This window comes from Cajanus cajan, chromosome 2 (assembly GCF_000230855.2).
Source record: "Cajanus cajan strain Asha chromosome 2, NIPB_CcT2T_4, whole genome shotgun sequence".
NCBI lineage: Eukaryota > Viridiplantae > Streptophyta > Magnoliopsida > Fabales > Fabaceae > Cajanus > Cajanus cajan.
The window spans coordinates 49,515,739-49,532,903 of NC_138518.1; positions in this window are offsets into that span (position 1 = coordinate 49,515,739).

Here is a 17,165-nt window from a genome sequence, read left to right on the forward strand (position 1 = left end):
GTGGTGGCCTCTTTGAGATGAATCCAATATGTCTCAATTACCCTTCCCTTCCAAGTGTAATGACTTGAAAAAAGAATTATCTTCCACCAAGGCTTAACAACCATCAAGAGAATGTGGAGGCCAATAAAATCAAAACTAAAAATGCACAATTAGGAGAGGCTACACTCAAATAGGAAGTAATATGACAAAACACAAAGAGAGCCAAGAACGACACAAAGCAACAATTAAGGGTTTATTTTCAACACTAGCTAGCACTCAAAGGAATAGTCCTAGGAATGGCTCTAGAATTGATTATAAAACCAAAACAAAAATTGTGCTAATATTTTGAGTATTTTAAAGTATTTTTCCAGCCACTGGACAGCAAGCAAACCTCAAGAAAAATCACACAAAAATTCAAAGGCCAAGTGCTCCTAACAGTTTCTTGTTTTCATTTTTCTTTTTCTAGGTTTTTCTCTTTTGTTTTCTTTTCTTTTTCTTGTCTTTTTGTCTCTTTATTTTATTTTTATTTTTAATACAGAATGTGAGCACTTAAAAATAGAGGCTAAACAAATGTTACTAGTTTTGGTACTAGTTTGTTCTTCTTTTTTGTACACTTTGATTTTCTTTTTTAATACACTTCTTACACTGTTTTGTTTTTCAAAATAAGCACACAAAAGACATAAGGAATTGCTGGCCAAAAATTGCTAAGAAACTAATAGCAATTGAAGTTCACAAAAATTTACTCTAGAACATGTTAGGACTAATAACATGCATTGGAATCATTTTATGAGCACGTCTAAGATTTTATAAATGTCCAGCCAGCAATAACACCAAACAAAACAGAGGTTAATGAATATAGATTCAAAAATAAAAAAAGGCACACAAAGGATTTAATTGACAAGCAAAGCAACTACACATGACTCTAAGACAAAACTAGAAGATTAAGAAATGAAAAATGCTTGTATTCTTGTTTCTTTTTAGGAGTTTCTTTTTTTGACCGAATTATTAGGAGTCCAATGGAAGATAAAAGCAAGCCTAAAAAATTAAAAAGAACATACAAGGAATACCTAAAGGCACACACAAAGATTGATTCATAAGAAGTAGTGCATGAATCAAAAACAAGCAAGACAACGTGAGTTTGTTCTATAGATTTATTAATGTGACACAAGAACAACTCAAGGTACACAAACTCAAGACAATAAAAGGAAATACATGTAGGAATAGTTTAGACACAATATTACATGTTTTTGACCGAACAAAATTGAAAGAAAAAGCTCAAGAATGAATTTACCAAGGAGACGTAGCTCTGATACCAAATGATGGAAAACTTGTTGAGAAACCGGATTGATGTTGATTCCTCTTCAAGTTCCTCCCTAGACCTTTTGCTCCTTGGTTCTTCTTAAGCTTCTACAAGGTCTCCAATGGAGGAAGAAACCTTGGAAGCACCACGGTTTGGTAGAAACTCTCTCAAGAGACGCCAATCCTTGGAGAAGAGTAAGGTTTCTCACTCCCCTTACCTGGATGAGCATAAGACGAATGGTCTTGGTGTGATCTAAGATCGTTCCTGAGTACTTTTCCTTAAAATTAATCCATTGGGCTGGGTCAACCTAACCCATTTTCCTTCTCTTCTAACCCACTTCTCTTTCTCCTCAAAATAATTAAATAAAATAAATACATGTATATTATAAAATATTTTTCCTCTATAATAATAATATATTTCTAACCCAAAATATAATAATATAATTTCAATAAAAAAATATCATATAAAATCAACCTTCTCTTAAAACATAAATATTTATTTAAAAATGCTAATAAAAATACTTATTTAATACGTACTAAATAATTGTCCAAAATAATAATTATTTGAAACGTACAAAATAATATTCCTCTATAATTATTAAAATAATTATGACCAAATACCATATAATAATAATAATAATAATAATAATAACCTTTTTGAAAACTGGGGTGTTACATGGCCTAGGCCCAGTCCTGGCCCAATTACTAGTTACACTTATACACCTTGCTATTTGTCACCCCATTTTCCCTACTGAAATATACAAAAATGGATGACCCAGAATACAGGGTCAAATGGAGCAAAAGTCTCCAAGTAACATACCCTAAATTCTAAAAGGATAACCTAAAAATAAAAGAAAGAAAATGCCTTACAAATACAAAGGAAAAATACACCTATACAAGCAATACTATGTACAAGTATCATACAGTGTATATACAATGGAAGCTTAAGAGACTAATAAGAGGAATCATACTCAATGCTCATGAAGAGCAAAGGTCTAAGAAGCACCTCCTCTGTAGAAGCCTCCTCCAGCTTCCTAACCATGGACCTAGTTAAAGGTCCAATGGCCTTCATGCATGTCTCCTCCTTGAATGGTCCTCCATCAACTAAAGTTAGAGTTGTCTGATGACTTGCTCGTGCATCTAGTTTTAATTTCCCTTCCTACACACTTTGGGTAGTTCAAGGTGAGTTACAATACTCAGAAAGATAAATGGATCTTGAATGAATTGATTTCTCATTGTGTGCAAGATGAGGAAAGGCAACAAAGAGAAAAGATTGAAAATGCTTATTTGGCGTCAAGCTCTCAGAAATAGGAAGAGAAAGAATAATAAGGATTTTGTAGAAAATACTTCTCAGCAAAAGAAAGTAAAAAAGGATGAGAACGCACCTACTTTATTTTTCTGCAAGAAGATTGGGCACATGAAGAAAGAGTTTCCAAGGTATGCCTCCTAGTGTGTAAAGAAAGGTGATATTCTCTCTCTTTTTTTGTTCTGAAGTTAATTTAGCTTTTGTACCACATGATACTTGGTGGGTAGATTCTAATGCTACAAATCACATTAGTGTTTCCATGCAAGGTTGCCTTTGGAGCCGACCGCCAAGTGATAATGAAAGATTTATCTATCTAGGTAATGGCAACAAGGTTACATTGGTGGCTATTGGAACATTTAGATTATAGTTAAAAATTAGATTTCATTTGGATTTGTTTGAGACTTTTATTGTATCGTCTTTTAGGCAGAATTTAATTTCTATTTCTAGTTTGGACAGATTTAGTTTTTCATGTTCATTTGGAAATGATAAATTTAGCCTCTATCAAAATTCAAATGTTGTTGGTTCTGGTTCTTTAATTGATAATCTATACTTATTAGATGTAGTTAGTTCCAATAAAGAAAATTTTCACATTGATTCTCGTGGTATAAAGCGTAAAATAAATGAGAACTCAATCACCTTATGGCAAAAGCATTTAGGCCTTATCTCTAAACAAAGAATTCAGAGGCTTGTGTCGGATGAGATTCTTGAACTCTTAGACTTGTCAGACTTTGGGGTTTGTGTTTAATGTATTAAGGATAAACAAACAAATCCTAGAAAATTAGGTGCTGAAAGGGCTAAGTAAGTTTTGGAATTAATTCACATAGATATCTGAGTCGTTCCCTATGGCATCTTGGAATGGGCAATAATATTTCATTACGTTTATAGATGATTATTCAAGGTAGGACTACCTATTTTTAATTCATGAGAAGTCCCAATCCCTAGACATTTTTAAATCTTTTAAAGTTGAAGTTGAACTTCAACTTGGAAAGAAAATTAAGCCCGTCAAATCTGATTGTGGTGGTGAATATTACGGTAGATATGATGGATCAGGTGAACAATGTCCAGGGCCTTTTGCACTTTTCCTAAGGGAATGTGGCATCGTTCCTTAGTATTCTATGCCTCGGAAACCAAGCATGAATAGTGTTGTAGAACGTAAAAGCAAGACTCTTAAGGATATGGTGAGAAGTATGATTAGTCATTCTTCTTTACCAGAGTCATTGTGGGGAGAAGAACTTAAGACTGTAGTTTATATCCTAAATAGGGTACCAAGTAAAGCAGTTAAGAAAACTCCTTATAAGTTATGGACTCGTAAAAGACCAAGTCTAAATCATTTACACATTTGGGATTGTCCAGTTGAAGCACGTCCTTATAGGCTGTATGAAAGCAAGCTGGAATCAAGGACTGCTAGCTGTTATTTTGTTGGTTATCCTGAACGCTCTCGAGGCTATAAATTTTACAATCCCACTACTAAATCATTCTTTGAGACAAGGAATGCGAGATTCCTTGAGGATGATGAGTTTTGGAAGGAAGAAAACATAAAAAATGTTGTCTTTGAGGAAGAACCTGTCATTGATAGTGATCAAGTCCTCGTGCCTATTACTATTCCAGTACCTACCCCAGTAATAGGTGACAATCATGGAGTTATTCCTGACATTATCCCAGCACAAGAAAATATTGAGGTTCTCCCTCAAATACCCATAGAGCAAGCTCAACAACCTCAAGAAGTGCCATTAAGGAGATCCACTAGAGAAAAAAGAAGTGTAATTTCAGATGATTACATTGTGCTTCTCCAAGAACATGAGGATGACATTGATTTAATAGAGGATGATCCAATCAATTTATGTCAAGCTATGCGCAATTCTAACTCTCAAAAGTGGATTGATGCCATGAAGGATGAGATGAAATCTATGCAAGATAATGATGTGTGGGATCTCATTGAATTACCTGAAGGTGTGAAACCTATTGGTTGTAAATGGATATTTAAAACCAAAAGGGATTCAAAAGGTAATATCGAGAGATATAAGGCTCGTTTAGTTGCTAAAGGTTTCACTCAAAAGGAAGGCACTGATTACAAAGAAACCTTTTCTCCTATTTTTTCAAAGGATTCCTTTAGAATAATAATGGCACCAGTAGCTCATTATGATTTAGAGCTCCATTATATGGATTTTAAAACTGCGTTTCTAAATGGTGACATTGAAGAAATGATTTATATGATGCAACTAGAAAATTTTGTGTTTGGGGACTCAAAGTCTATGGCATGCAAACTAAAGAAATTCTATGCACTACTACAAAAGGCACATTTAACATCGTCAATTCTACATCGGTTCATCTAGAAACGATGTAAAAAAACGAATCCGGTGGCATAATTGTAAATAAGAGTAGCATGTCAAGCATATCTACATCGGTTATGGATGAGACCGATGTAAATGATGAGCATTTTACATCGTTTTTGGTGGGATCGATGTCGTTTTGAATGCGCGGTGACATTTTTGTAAATAAAAACAAACATATCTACATTGGTCACTCAGGAACCGATGTAGTATTCAGCCACATTTTCACCAGCTCACGCGTTGGCGCCCCTTCTCCATCAAGAACATTGAGCTCATCTTCTTCAACACAGAAACTGCGCACGCCCCAGAATCGCCATTGTCGTATAAGCTTAACCACCATCAAGTTCCATTTCTTTGGTGTAGTTTTCAGCCCCATTTTCACCCTCTCGCGCGTTTGCGCCCCTTCTCCATCAAGAACATTGAGCTCATCTTCTTCAACACAGAAACTGCGCACGCCCCAGAATCGTCATTGTCGTATAAGCTTAATCACCATCAAGTTCCGTTTGTTTGGTGACCAGCGCGAGCCATTTCCCCCCTAAGAAGTGTCTCTCAAAGCATCATTTTCTTCTGCAAAAGCTTAAGCGCCATTGCTAAAACTGTGCGCGCAAGGAACCCTAAATTGTTTAAGGTTTGGGTGACTCTTATCTGCTCTGTCCCCCTATTTTCAATTAGTTAGGGTTTAATGATGTAAACCCTAAAACGATTCTTCTTCCTTTTAGACTGAACCAATATTTATTTATGCAATCGTTAATGTTGTTTATTTCGTGTGTAGTGTTAGCTTTGTGTTTTCGCATTTTGTTGAACTAGAATTGTAGAACTTTCTCTGTTGAACCTTAAGAAGAAAAAGTTAATTTTGTTATATCTTTTTGAATTGCCGGGAGAGAATGTCCTTGCTACTATTGGACTTAGATAGGAATAGGATAGGATTGTTGTTGAATTTCGCTCCATAAGTGGGGGGTTTTGCTGAAAATAATCATTAGTGGAAATTCAGACAAATGATTGTGTTATTTGGAAAAGTAAGCTTAATGAAGAAGGAATTTGTTAGCTTTCTGTTTTCACTTTGGCACAGCAAGATTGATGCTAAAATCTTCATTTTTAACGGCCTTGTAAGTTGAAACCTTACCCTAGTCAATTTTATTTGATCAATTACACCAACTGTATATGTCATTGACATTTGGATAGAAGAAAGGGAAACTAAGTGGACACTGTTAAATATTATTTGATCATTGGATCTTTCCTAAAAGATTCTTTAAGAAGATAAATTGATATCATGGTCTTCATACAAATATACGAAGGATGTGCAAGATAAGCTACTTGATTTTTTGTTATTTACACTAACAATAATTATGGAATTACCAGTTGAAAATTATCAATAGCCAGCTAGCAGGTGAAAATAGGTAATTACCAATGTTGTGTTGTACTAGAAAAAGATTTGTGAGGCATTAGTTATAAGGTGGGGTTATAAGAGGTAGAACTAAATAGTATTGATTTGGTTTGGGATGCAAGTTCAATAGTTAGTTAAATCTTATTAGCTAACTTAGCAATCAGTTTGATGAGTTTCCTAGCTGTAATTGGTTTGTGCTTGTACTAAATTTTTGTCTCTTTTCTTTCTCTCTGTCTGATGCACTCTTTCTTTCAAGTTTCTTAGGGTGCTTAATTGTTAAGTGTGTAATGCTTATGTATTTACTTGTATTGTTAATAGTATTTTTGTTGATCTGCTAGAACTCAAAGTGCATATATAACCGGTGACTTCTTCACCCTTGTTCTTGCAGATCAAGATTCTGTTCAGCTACTTGCAGTTGAGGGTTGTGCAGCTCTTGGAAAACTGTTGGAATCTCAAGATTGTGTGGCACCAGGTAACTTTTTCTTACCTGCTAAATGATTGGTTGGTTATCATGATTTTCTGACACACTTTTTTTCCATTGGTGCTATTGGAAAATCTGTTTTTGTTGGTATTAATCACTACATTCTTCTGTTGGTAAAAAAAACTCATGCTTCATGATTGAATGTATAAAAGTTATGACTGCATATTAATTTCTTCAGCCTAAGCAAAAAGCCTAAAACACTCAACACTTAATTGACCACTGATTTTGAAACCTGTACAGCCTAAAAACCAAAAGAGGATAATTTATAGGGTAAACTTAAAAAATATTCAAACTGGAACTTGTGAACTTGCTTGTAATATCATCATGCATCATAAAAATATATAGTGTATGGTAGTTGACGTTGCTCTTATAGCAGTTTCACCTCACCTAAAATAGCCTGGCTGCTAAGGTATGTCACCATGTAATGATTTTCGTGAAGCAACCCAATAGAAGCTTTCATTAAAATCAAATCAAAGCCACCAACCATCTATGATTGATGGAAAGAAATCCTTGTTTTCCCTGCTTTAGTTTGACTACCACTCTGATTTAAAAAAGCAAATTTTGAAATTCCATCCCTCTCCTTCCATGTATGAAAATAGGATTAAAAATCCCTTTCAAAGAACATCACTCCAGTTTTTAGCTACTACTTTGTTCCTTTGAACTTCAACATGACACCAACAGACATACAGACTTTGATCGTGCTCACGGGTCTCCTCTTTAACTTTTTTTTAATGAACCATTCAGTTAAAAATTAATTGATGTGTGGACATGTAATATTTTAACAGGTTTAATCTGGCCATAGTGATTTACGTTTAAGGTTTAATAGTTGTGGCTACTGTATTTCTATTTTCTTTGCTGCAACCATTATACTTGCTAACCAGGTTTGATTGAGTTCCTATTCACAATGACAGTTGATTGAGTAGCATGATTCAAATTGATTAACTAAGTAATGGTGACATTTTTGAACCAAAATTTTCCCTAAACTACTATGATGAGCACACAAGTTGAATCTAGACATGACCAAAGCAATAGCAGAATTGGACATAAAGGAAGGATCATGTGTCTATCCTTTTGAATTTGGCAAGGAACAACTCTCCCAAAAGCTTAATTTATTAGGTGAAGGGTCATGGTTAGTTTTATATGTCTAGAATGTCCCATTACACAAGACCCCTTTGGGCTTTAAGCATGGATAATGCACAATCCATCTCCACCTTATTCTAGACATCGATTTTAATCTTAGGGCCTGCAAGGATTATTCTGTGAAGAGATTAACTGGAATCATTATTCTGGCATTGCATGTATTGATATTAGATATCACCTGCTAATTTTGATTTAAATTTTTTTCTGCTTTAGAAAAATGTGTACAGTTTGGTGATATTAACTGGAAAAGGATGCATCAAATGCAGATTGTTTAAGTTTTAACGAAAATAAATTAAAGAATCAGGGCTTTACTGGATAAACATTTTTATTAGATCTGATTCTTGCTAGTGTATGGGGATAACAACCTTTATTACGTGATTAAGCTTGTCTTGCGAAATTAATTGTAATTGCAGATTTTATTTGTTAGATTATACTTGGGTTGTCAGATAATTGGTTGCTATGATAATCTTGTTATTAAACAGTTTTGAAGTGACACTTGTATAAGGACTATTGTAACTGTTATTGTTTCTTACTACAAATTCTAGATTTGAAGTGCTGTTATATTTTTATATATTCATCATTTCTAGCCGAGTTATTTGTTTGAATTACTCTAGTAGCTTAACATAGTATATCTCAAGATTTTTCCTTTAATCGAACCAAATGGTGTCCTGTAATGTGATCCATGCAATAAAGTATATCTGAAGATTATATATGGTTTTAGGATAAAACTTCTCTTGCTTTTGGAATCAGAGATTTGACACATGGTTAATTCACTAACTACCTCAATAAAGATAACTCATCATTTGCCATTAATTCACTAACATCAAACTGATTAAATTTAAACATATAAACATATAAGTTATAAGGAAATACCTCATTGAATTTCATAAGTTTAGTTGCTATGATTGTTGTTTCATGTAAACCTGAAGTAACTTAATAGATCTAACTCTACTATTTCAATAAGTTATGAACCATAACAGGGAAAAAAAGATTCGAGATAAAAATATTTAATTTACAAAATCATAAAATAAGCCTCAAGTGCATTGCACTAATGAAAACAACAAAAGGTCTCATTTATAAAAAAAATATTGCAAAATACACTCCCTATCATGATGGATTCATGGTTCTATAAGAACTAAGAAGAAACCCAGATGCTAAAAAACTTGGCAACTATCGGTGTTGTACCCATTTCAAATACCAAATCTCATATGAGAAGCCTGGATTCCTATACAAGGAGTGACTTTAACTCTTTTAACTTTCTGTTATATAATTTTATTGATTGATACATTTATGATACAGCTCCAGTACTTGGAATAGGACTAAAATTACACAGGATTCTATCTTTTCTTCTTTATCCTTAAACCTATGCTATGTAGTATACAATTATATACTGTAAAAGCAGGACTAAGGATGAATGTTGAGGCAAGTTGCATGGATTGAGGACAAGTTACTATTATATAAAAATTTTCATATTTTTGTATCCATATGGCATCACACCTATATTAGATTCATAAGTTCTTTAACTTTCACCATTAAATTGTTATAGAAAACAAGTCGTTATTAAAGCACAAGTTGTGTCCATGATATCAAAAAGTAAAGAAATACAAAGATAGAATAGAAGAAAACAATGACAGGAAACCCACAGCTTTTATCACCATTTGTGTTACATGGATACTGGAAGGGTACATCATCATTGTGTTTCCATTAATAATTCAGTGTGCTTCTCTCATCAGTCATCAGACAGGATTGAACTACAAAAGATATAAACTCTAAACAAATGTAGGAAGAGTAACTAGGTTTTTTTTCTCTGAAGAATGACCTTTCCAAAGAGAAGTATCCTTATGTAATATTTTGTTTCAAGCAAGAGACCTATTAGTAAAAGTGCATTATACTTGAATATTTTCATGTCAAAGAAGTCCACATCTTCAAAAAAATTAATTAATGGTTAACTGACCATTTCTTCTACAATGTATTCTTTCAGGTATCATCACACATACCATTTGAAAATGAGATACTAAAATTGCTCCGATGCAGCATTAATACAACCAGAAATAGGTAAATCTTCAAAACATTAATATATATACCAAGCCATAGCAAAACAAAGAATTTGTCTTGCCCTTCCCCTATACAGAAATCTAATATGAATACTGCTCATTACGACTTCTAGGTGCAGGAAGATACCATTCACACTGTGGTTAACAAAACAAAAAATATGGAGTTAATATACAGTTGGCCTTTGAAAGTGGTAGGTTGTGTTGCTTTCTTTTTTACTTACTACAAAAGAAATCCTATGGCTTAATTAGGGGTATGGGAAAAGATGAATGCATGTGAACATTTTTCTTCCTTGTTCTTCATCTTAGCAGGATAATTGAAAGATCTATCCTTACTTTCCAGCTTTTTCCTGAAAAGAGATAAGAAAAAATCAAGTGGTGCAACCAACCTGTTTGGAAATCAGAACCAAGATGGAACCAAGTTGGAACTAGCTTTTTCTTCCTTTTTTTTACTTTTACTATCATTAATTGATTTATTTACATGACTTTTATGTAACTAATATATTATACTGTATGTTACAACTTTTTGATGATGTTGCACCATTGCCGGAAACCAAATTGGAAGACATTCAGAGTCAATGGGAAACCTTCTTTTTAGAAAAATTTAGAAATAGAGCATGATTTTTAGTTTAATTAGGATTGTTTATAATATAACTCCAAATGATGATCATTTCTATTTCTAATTAAACTAACTACTTAAAGCTTGGTTATCATGTTTTGGTCAAGAGGATCTATTTCAAATTTGATTGTGATTAAGCAAATGATGATTTAACTCCAAAGCATTACCAGTTTTTTCTCTATCAGCTTCTTCGAGGCTTGAAGTATATACACTCAGGTTATGATCTTTATATTTAGCTAGTTTTGTTTTTATTCATTTTATTGTTATTTTTTTTCTTTTGTTGGCAAAATAATATTAAATTCGTACTGCGTGCACCTTCACAATAGCTCATGCTTATTACTTTTTTTTCATTTGCTTGGCAGGTTGAGGGCTTTATGTTTATATCCTCATTCATTTTGATAATTATATTTAAATGTTGAGTGCTAAAGTTGAATTTTATTTTAGGAACTGCATTTAGTCTAGTTGTGTACGTGGCAGTTATTGTTTAGTTTCAGTGGAGTGTAGTTATTGTTTGGTGTATAATGAAATCAAATATGGTAAAGTAGATTTACATAGTTTTATATAGTGTACCATAAGGCAAACTTTAATTGAAAGATAAGAAATATAGTTAAATACACATTGGTTGAATATAACTATTGCTTAGACTACTAAACATCCCCTAAACCCATAGAGAACAATAAAACTCGGTGCCTGTTGAATCAACATCAGAGCCTATCTGAATATGCAAGGAGCTGCTACCAATCCATGACTAGTGTAACTGTAAATTCTACCAACACATTTACTCGAATATGGTTGAGAACACCAACTGTTGAACAAAATGTGCCTTCATCCTTCTCTCTTGTTGATCCTTCTCATCACCCATATCACGTGCATCTCTACCAGTCCTGCAAAAACAAAATCATTAGCAATATTTCAACATTGGATTTAAGGGTAGACTTCTCATAAGCCATAAAGATTGCCACAAACTACAAAGCTTAAAAGTCACAATATGGTAAAATGGGTATATTTCATTTATGATTTTCAATAACTTCGCTTTGTAGTTTTGGTAAGGATTACCCCAATGCATGAAAGAAGCTGAAAATTTTAAACGCAGGTTAGAAAGTTTTAATCACGAGCTTATATCAGAAATGAAGTTGACTCAATTGTTTTCTAATGCATGGGTTGTTCTGACTTCTAACAGATAAACTACTTATGATCTTCAACCTACACTAGAAACATTTTATGTGTGGAATATTGAACTGTATTAAAGTAAATGTTGTTCATCATTCAAGATATATTGAATTTTATGTCACAAATATTTAACTAATCATACTGTAACTACTGAAGAGAATTTGTTCCTGAAATGCAAAAAATAGACAGATATTTGAGCAAAAGTTTCATCCCATTCATAGCCAGGTAATCCTGAGTCCTAACTCGGGGAATGACACAACTAAACAAAATTAAAGATTGAGATTTTTTGCTGATGGAAACAAATTTTTTTTCTAAAACTACTAAGTAAACCTCTCGGTTTTTAATCCTTCAAACCGTGAATGTAATAATTATCGTCAGAATAACATGCTAATGCAAAGTTATAGGCAAACCTTGAGAGAAACCATCTGAATCATCCTTCATAACAAATATAAGCTATTTAAGTGGGTATAATCTACATGTGCGTATTGATTTGTTTTTCTATTTCTTCCGGTTTTTGATTCATGGAATTTGGTTATGTTGGTTAGTGTAGGAGATTTCTATTTCTGAAGGAAGGTTCCAAAACTGTTTAAGGGATAGAATTGATTGCATTAGTGGCTATTGGCTAGGATTTGAATAGAAACAACATCAAAATTCAATACACAATGGCTGCAGGAATATAATTGTCCTATCTAATTGATTGCATTTATGGGTTTTGGTTTGGTGTTATAAATAAAATATGTTTATACAGGTAACCCACAAATAATGTAAAAAAAATAATTGAATTTTTTTTTTTTAAATGAAATCTACATCGATTTCAAGTGGAACCGATGTAGATTTGCGTTCAAATCTACATCGGTTTTTCTGATAACTGATGTAGATTTGAATGCAAATCTACATCGATTTTTCTGACAATCGATGTAGATTATGCACAAATCTACATCGGTTTTAAAATCGATGTAAAAGTCTTTGTATTACTAAGTCGCTCTATTCTACATCGGTTATAAAACCTATATAGATTACCTTCCAGAACCGATGTAGATTTGCGTTTCTATAGTAGTGATGGTCTCAAACAAGCTTCCCGTCAATGGTATCATAAGTTCCATCAAGTTATTACCTCATATGGTTTTGAGGCAAATATATTTGATGATTGTGTTTATCATAAATTTAGTGGGAGTACATATATATTCTTGGTGTTATATGTCGATGATATATTGATTGCTAGCAGCGATGTAGGCTTATTGCATGAAACCAAGATATTTTTGACAAAGAACTTTGAAGTGAAAGATCTTGGTGAAGCCTCTTTTGCATTAGGGATTAAGATACTAAGAGATCGTTCTCATGATATCATAAGGTTATCAAAAGAAAGCTATATTGATAAAGTTTTAGATAGATTTGACATGAAAGATAGTAAACCAGGAGATACCCTTGTAGTCAAGAGAGAAAAATTTAGCCTCAAACAGTGACCTAAAGAAATGAGATGCAAAAGATTCCATATGCTTCGACTGTGGGAAGTCTAATGTATGCTCAAGTTTGTACTAGTCTTGATATTACATTTGTAGTGAGAGTTTTGGGCAGATACTTAAGTAATCCTGGATGCAGCATTGGTAGGTAGTAAAATGTGTTATGCGTTATTTGAAGAGAACAAAAGGATATATGCTCACTTATCAGAAGTCTAACAGTTTAGAGATCATTGGGTACTCAGACTCTGATTTTGCTGGATGTCAAGACAGCAAATGCTCCACATTTAGATACATCTTTATGTTGGCTGGAGGAGCTATCTCTTGGAAGTTTGTTAAACAAACTATTATAGCTTCTTCAACCATGGCTGCAAAGTTTATTGCTTGTTTTGAGGCGTCCAACCATGGGATATGGCTGTGAAATTTTATCGCTTATTTACATGTGGTTGATGGTATTGAAAGAACATTAAAAATCTATTTGATAATAACTCTACAGTTCTTTATTCCAATAACAATAAGAGTACAACCAAGTCAAAAATCATTGATATAAAGTTTTTGGTTGTTAAGGAAAGAGTTCAGAATAAGCAAATTCTATAAAACATATAGGGACTAATTTTATGCTAGTTAAACCACTTACTAAGGGTTTGGTGCCTTAAGTCTTTCATGAGCACACTGCTCATATGGGTGTATTTCCTTATAGTACCCTAGTTTAGTGAGAGTCTCATTTATGTTTTATGTCTTCTTTATTTTTAATTTTTCCAGATATTTGTATTATTTGGATTTTTTACAAAAATAAAGTTGATGTTCATAATTCTATTCTGAGCTTGTTTTTGTGCAATATATATATGTTGCGTTTTGAATGAATCTCTATAAAGAATATGGAGTTAGACATGAAACACATAGAAGGGGGGTTGAATATGTGTGTGTGTGTGTAAGAAGGAATTTTAAATCATTTTTGCAAGAATAACGTTCTTCCTCCAATGCACTTTTAGATGCCCGACGGTTATGTAGAGTTTGCTTAACATAAGGTCATTGCGTTTGAAAGATTAATCGTCTGCTGAAGGAAAATGGTTCATATAACAATAATGATTAAACCTCGTGCATTTTCCTTTTCAAGATAGTTTTATTTAAGGAAAAGCAGTAGATAAAGCTTTTCAGTGTAATATATTTGTTAAACAAAATTTGCGTCTTCGTCTGAAAAATGATTTTAATGAAGAATAGACAATCAATGAAGTTTTCAACATGATTTGTCAATTAGGAAGAGTTTGCGTCTGAAATATAAATAAAACAATGCAATCATTTTATACTGGTTTGCTCAACTGAGCTACGTCCAGTCTCCTTCAATTGAAGGGTTCCACTAAATATATAATTAAGTACATAAGTATTATCGACCACTTCTGGACCGTTGACTTCACTCATCAACACTAGTATCTTCTTATAAGCCTCTTCAGGCTAGCATTGAGTATTATGGACCACCTAGGTCAGAACCACTACTGGTCCAAGTATTCTCAACCTTTCCAGGCCTTGAGTATTCTAGACTATCCCGGTCACGGCCGCTCTTGGTCACGAGTATTCTCAACCACTCCTGGTTGGAGAGCTTCACTCACTAGCTCTAGTATTCTTAAACCACTTCTGGTTCTTCAAGTATTCTTGACCACTCTTGGCCCGCCAACTTCATTCACCAGTGCTAGTATATTCTTATCAGCTACTTCTGGCTAGCAGTGAGTAGACCTGTCGACTTCAGTACTCGTCGATGATAGTATATTCTTATCAACCATTCTGGCTAGTAGTGAGTATTCTTTGACTAGCCTCTCCAGGCTTTACAAGTATTCTTTTCCTAGCCTCTTCAAGCTTTACAAATGATAGATGTATATCAGGTTTGAGTGTTTGGGTTACTCTCACAAAGAGGATACATATATGATCTACATTCTCTAAGGTTTCACTACCTTAGTCCTAAAGAGATCCTGAGTGTGTGGGTTACTCTTTATAAAGAGGATACATCAGATTACAACACTCACTAAGGTCTCATTCCTAAGATTTACTTGGAACACCTTAGACTACAGAGATGAATACAATGATACATTATAGATTTGACTATAAAGAATCGATCTCTAATTTCTCTATTTTTCTTTTGGGCTTGATATCACTTTTGGTGCTTAATGCTTAGAGCCCAGGGCAATGCCTATAGTCATTCTTGTGTTGCTTCTTGCCAACCTCTTTTGGTTTGAGGTAATTGCATACTTATAGGCCTGTAAAATTTGCTCGTTGCATATGTTCGTTGAAGCTGATATAGTCATTTTTGACTAGGTCGATCCTTTCATTTAATGCATTTGATCTTGCATTAAATGTTGCTTCCTGTTTTTAGACACTGTGTATTCTTCTCTATCTTGTTGCCAGTAGTGTTTCACTTTATCTGAGACCTAGAAATTGTTTGTCTTTTTCTAGTCATGCAGCAATATAGCCGTTGTCTTTTTCTGAAAAAGTCGTGCACTTTTTTCTGAAACATGCATGCTTTTTCTTTTGCGAGCTTCTCTTCTTCTTCGTTTCTTCACTTAGATCACGCGTTTTACGTTGAGAGCTTCTATGTGGTTGTAGACGATGCCTTGGTTTGTCTTTTAAGACTTGATTCTTTAATTACTTGCGTGGCAGTCTTCATCTTTGTTTGTTGGTTATGTGCATCTCAATCTTGACCTTCGTCTCAGTGTCTAAGATTAATGCTTTGCTTTTTCTTTGATCTGGTCAATAATGTGAATAGACAGACATTGTTTCCGTCTGGAGTGTCTTTTAGTTTGTGTTGTCCTTTGTTTGATGCATAGTTGACTTTTTTCTTATCTTTATCTCACGCTTGGTCCATTCCTTCACGCACTACTAGAAAAATTCATATTTGTGACGAATTTTGTGACGGAAAAAATAGCATCGCTAATAGTGACGGATTTTGTGAGGGAATTTTAAGTTTTGTGACGGACTAGAATTTATTGACTTTTGTGACGGATTTTGTGACGGAATATATTCTGTCTCTAAAAATCCGTCACAAATTTCGTCACTGAATCAAAAAAAAAAAATTTGTGACGGATTTTGTGACGGAAAAATTTTCGTCTCTAAAAATCCGTCACAAATTTCATCGCTAAATAAAAAAAAATGTTTGTGACGGATTTTGTGACGGAATGAACTTCGTCTCTAAAAAATCCGTCACAAAGTTCGTCACTAAAATGAAAAAATTTAGTGACGGATTTTTCCCTCTCAAAATTCCGTCACAAATAGGTTAAAATATTTTGTGAAAAATTTGTGACAAATTGTTTCCTCTCAAAATATTAAATTTTATTTATGAAACTTTTATATTTAAGAATTATGCATAATTAAAGAAAATATGTTAAATTTTTTTAAAAAAAATAATAAAATTAAAAATATTTTATTTCATTAAAGGACTGAAAAAATTATGAAATTCATTTAATTAAATAAAAAATTGTCAATTTTGAACATAAGAAACTAAGACATTCATTAAAAATATTTATAAAAAAAACTTGTGAAATTAAAAAAAAAAAGAATATTAATTTAATTTTGGCTTAATTACATTTTTGATCCCTCAAGTATTGTAATTGTGCAATTTTGATCCCTAAGATTTTAATTGGATAATTTTAGTCCCTAAAGGATTGTAATTGTGCAATTTTAGTCGTTTAATTTTTAATTGAACAATTATAGTCCCTCAAAAATCATAATTGTGCAATTTGAATCTCTCCCATTAAAAATTTAATAATTTTAAAATTTTAATATATATATATATATAATAATAATAATAATTTAAAATTATACAATTATTTGCTTATTTAAGTTAACATATACTATAATTTTTATTAATGTAACAAATGATATATATTTATTATTACTAAATAAATAAAATTTATATATTATTAATAATTTAATATTGCTAATAAATTAATATCAATAATAT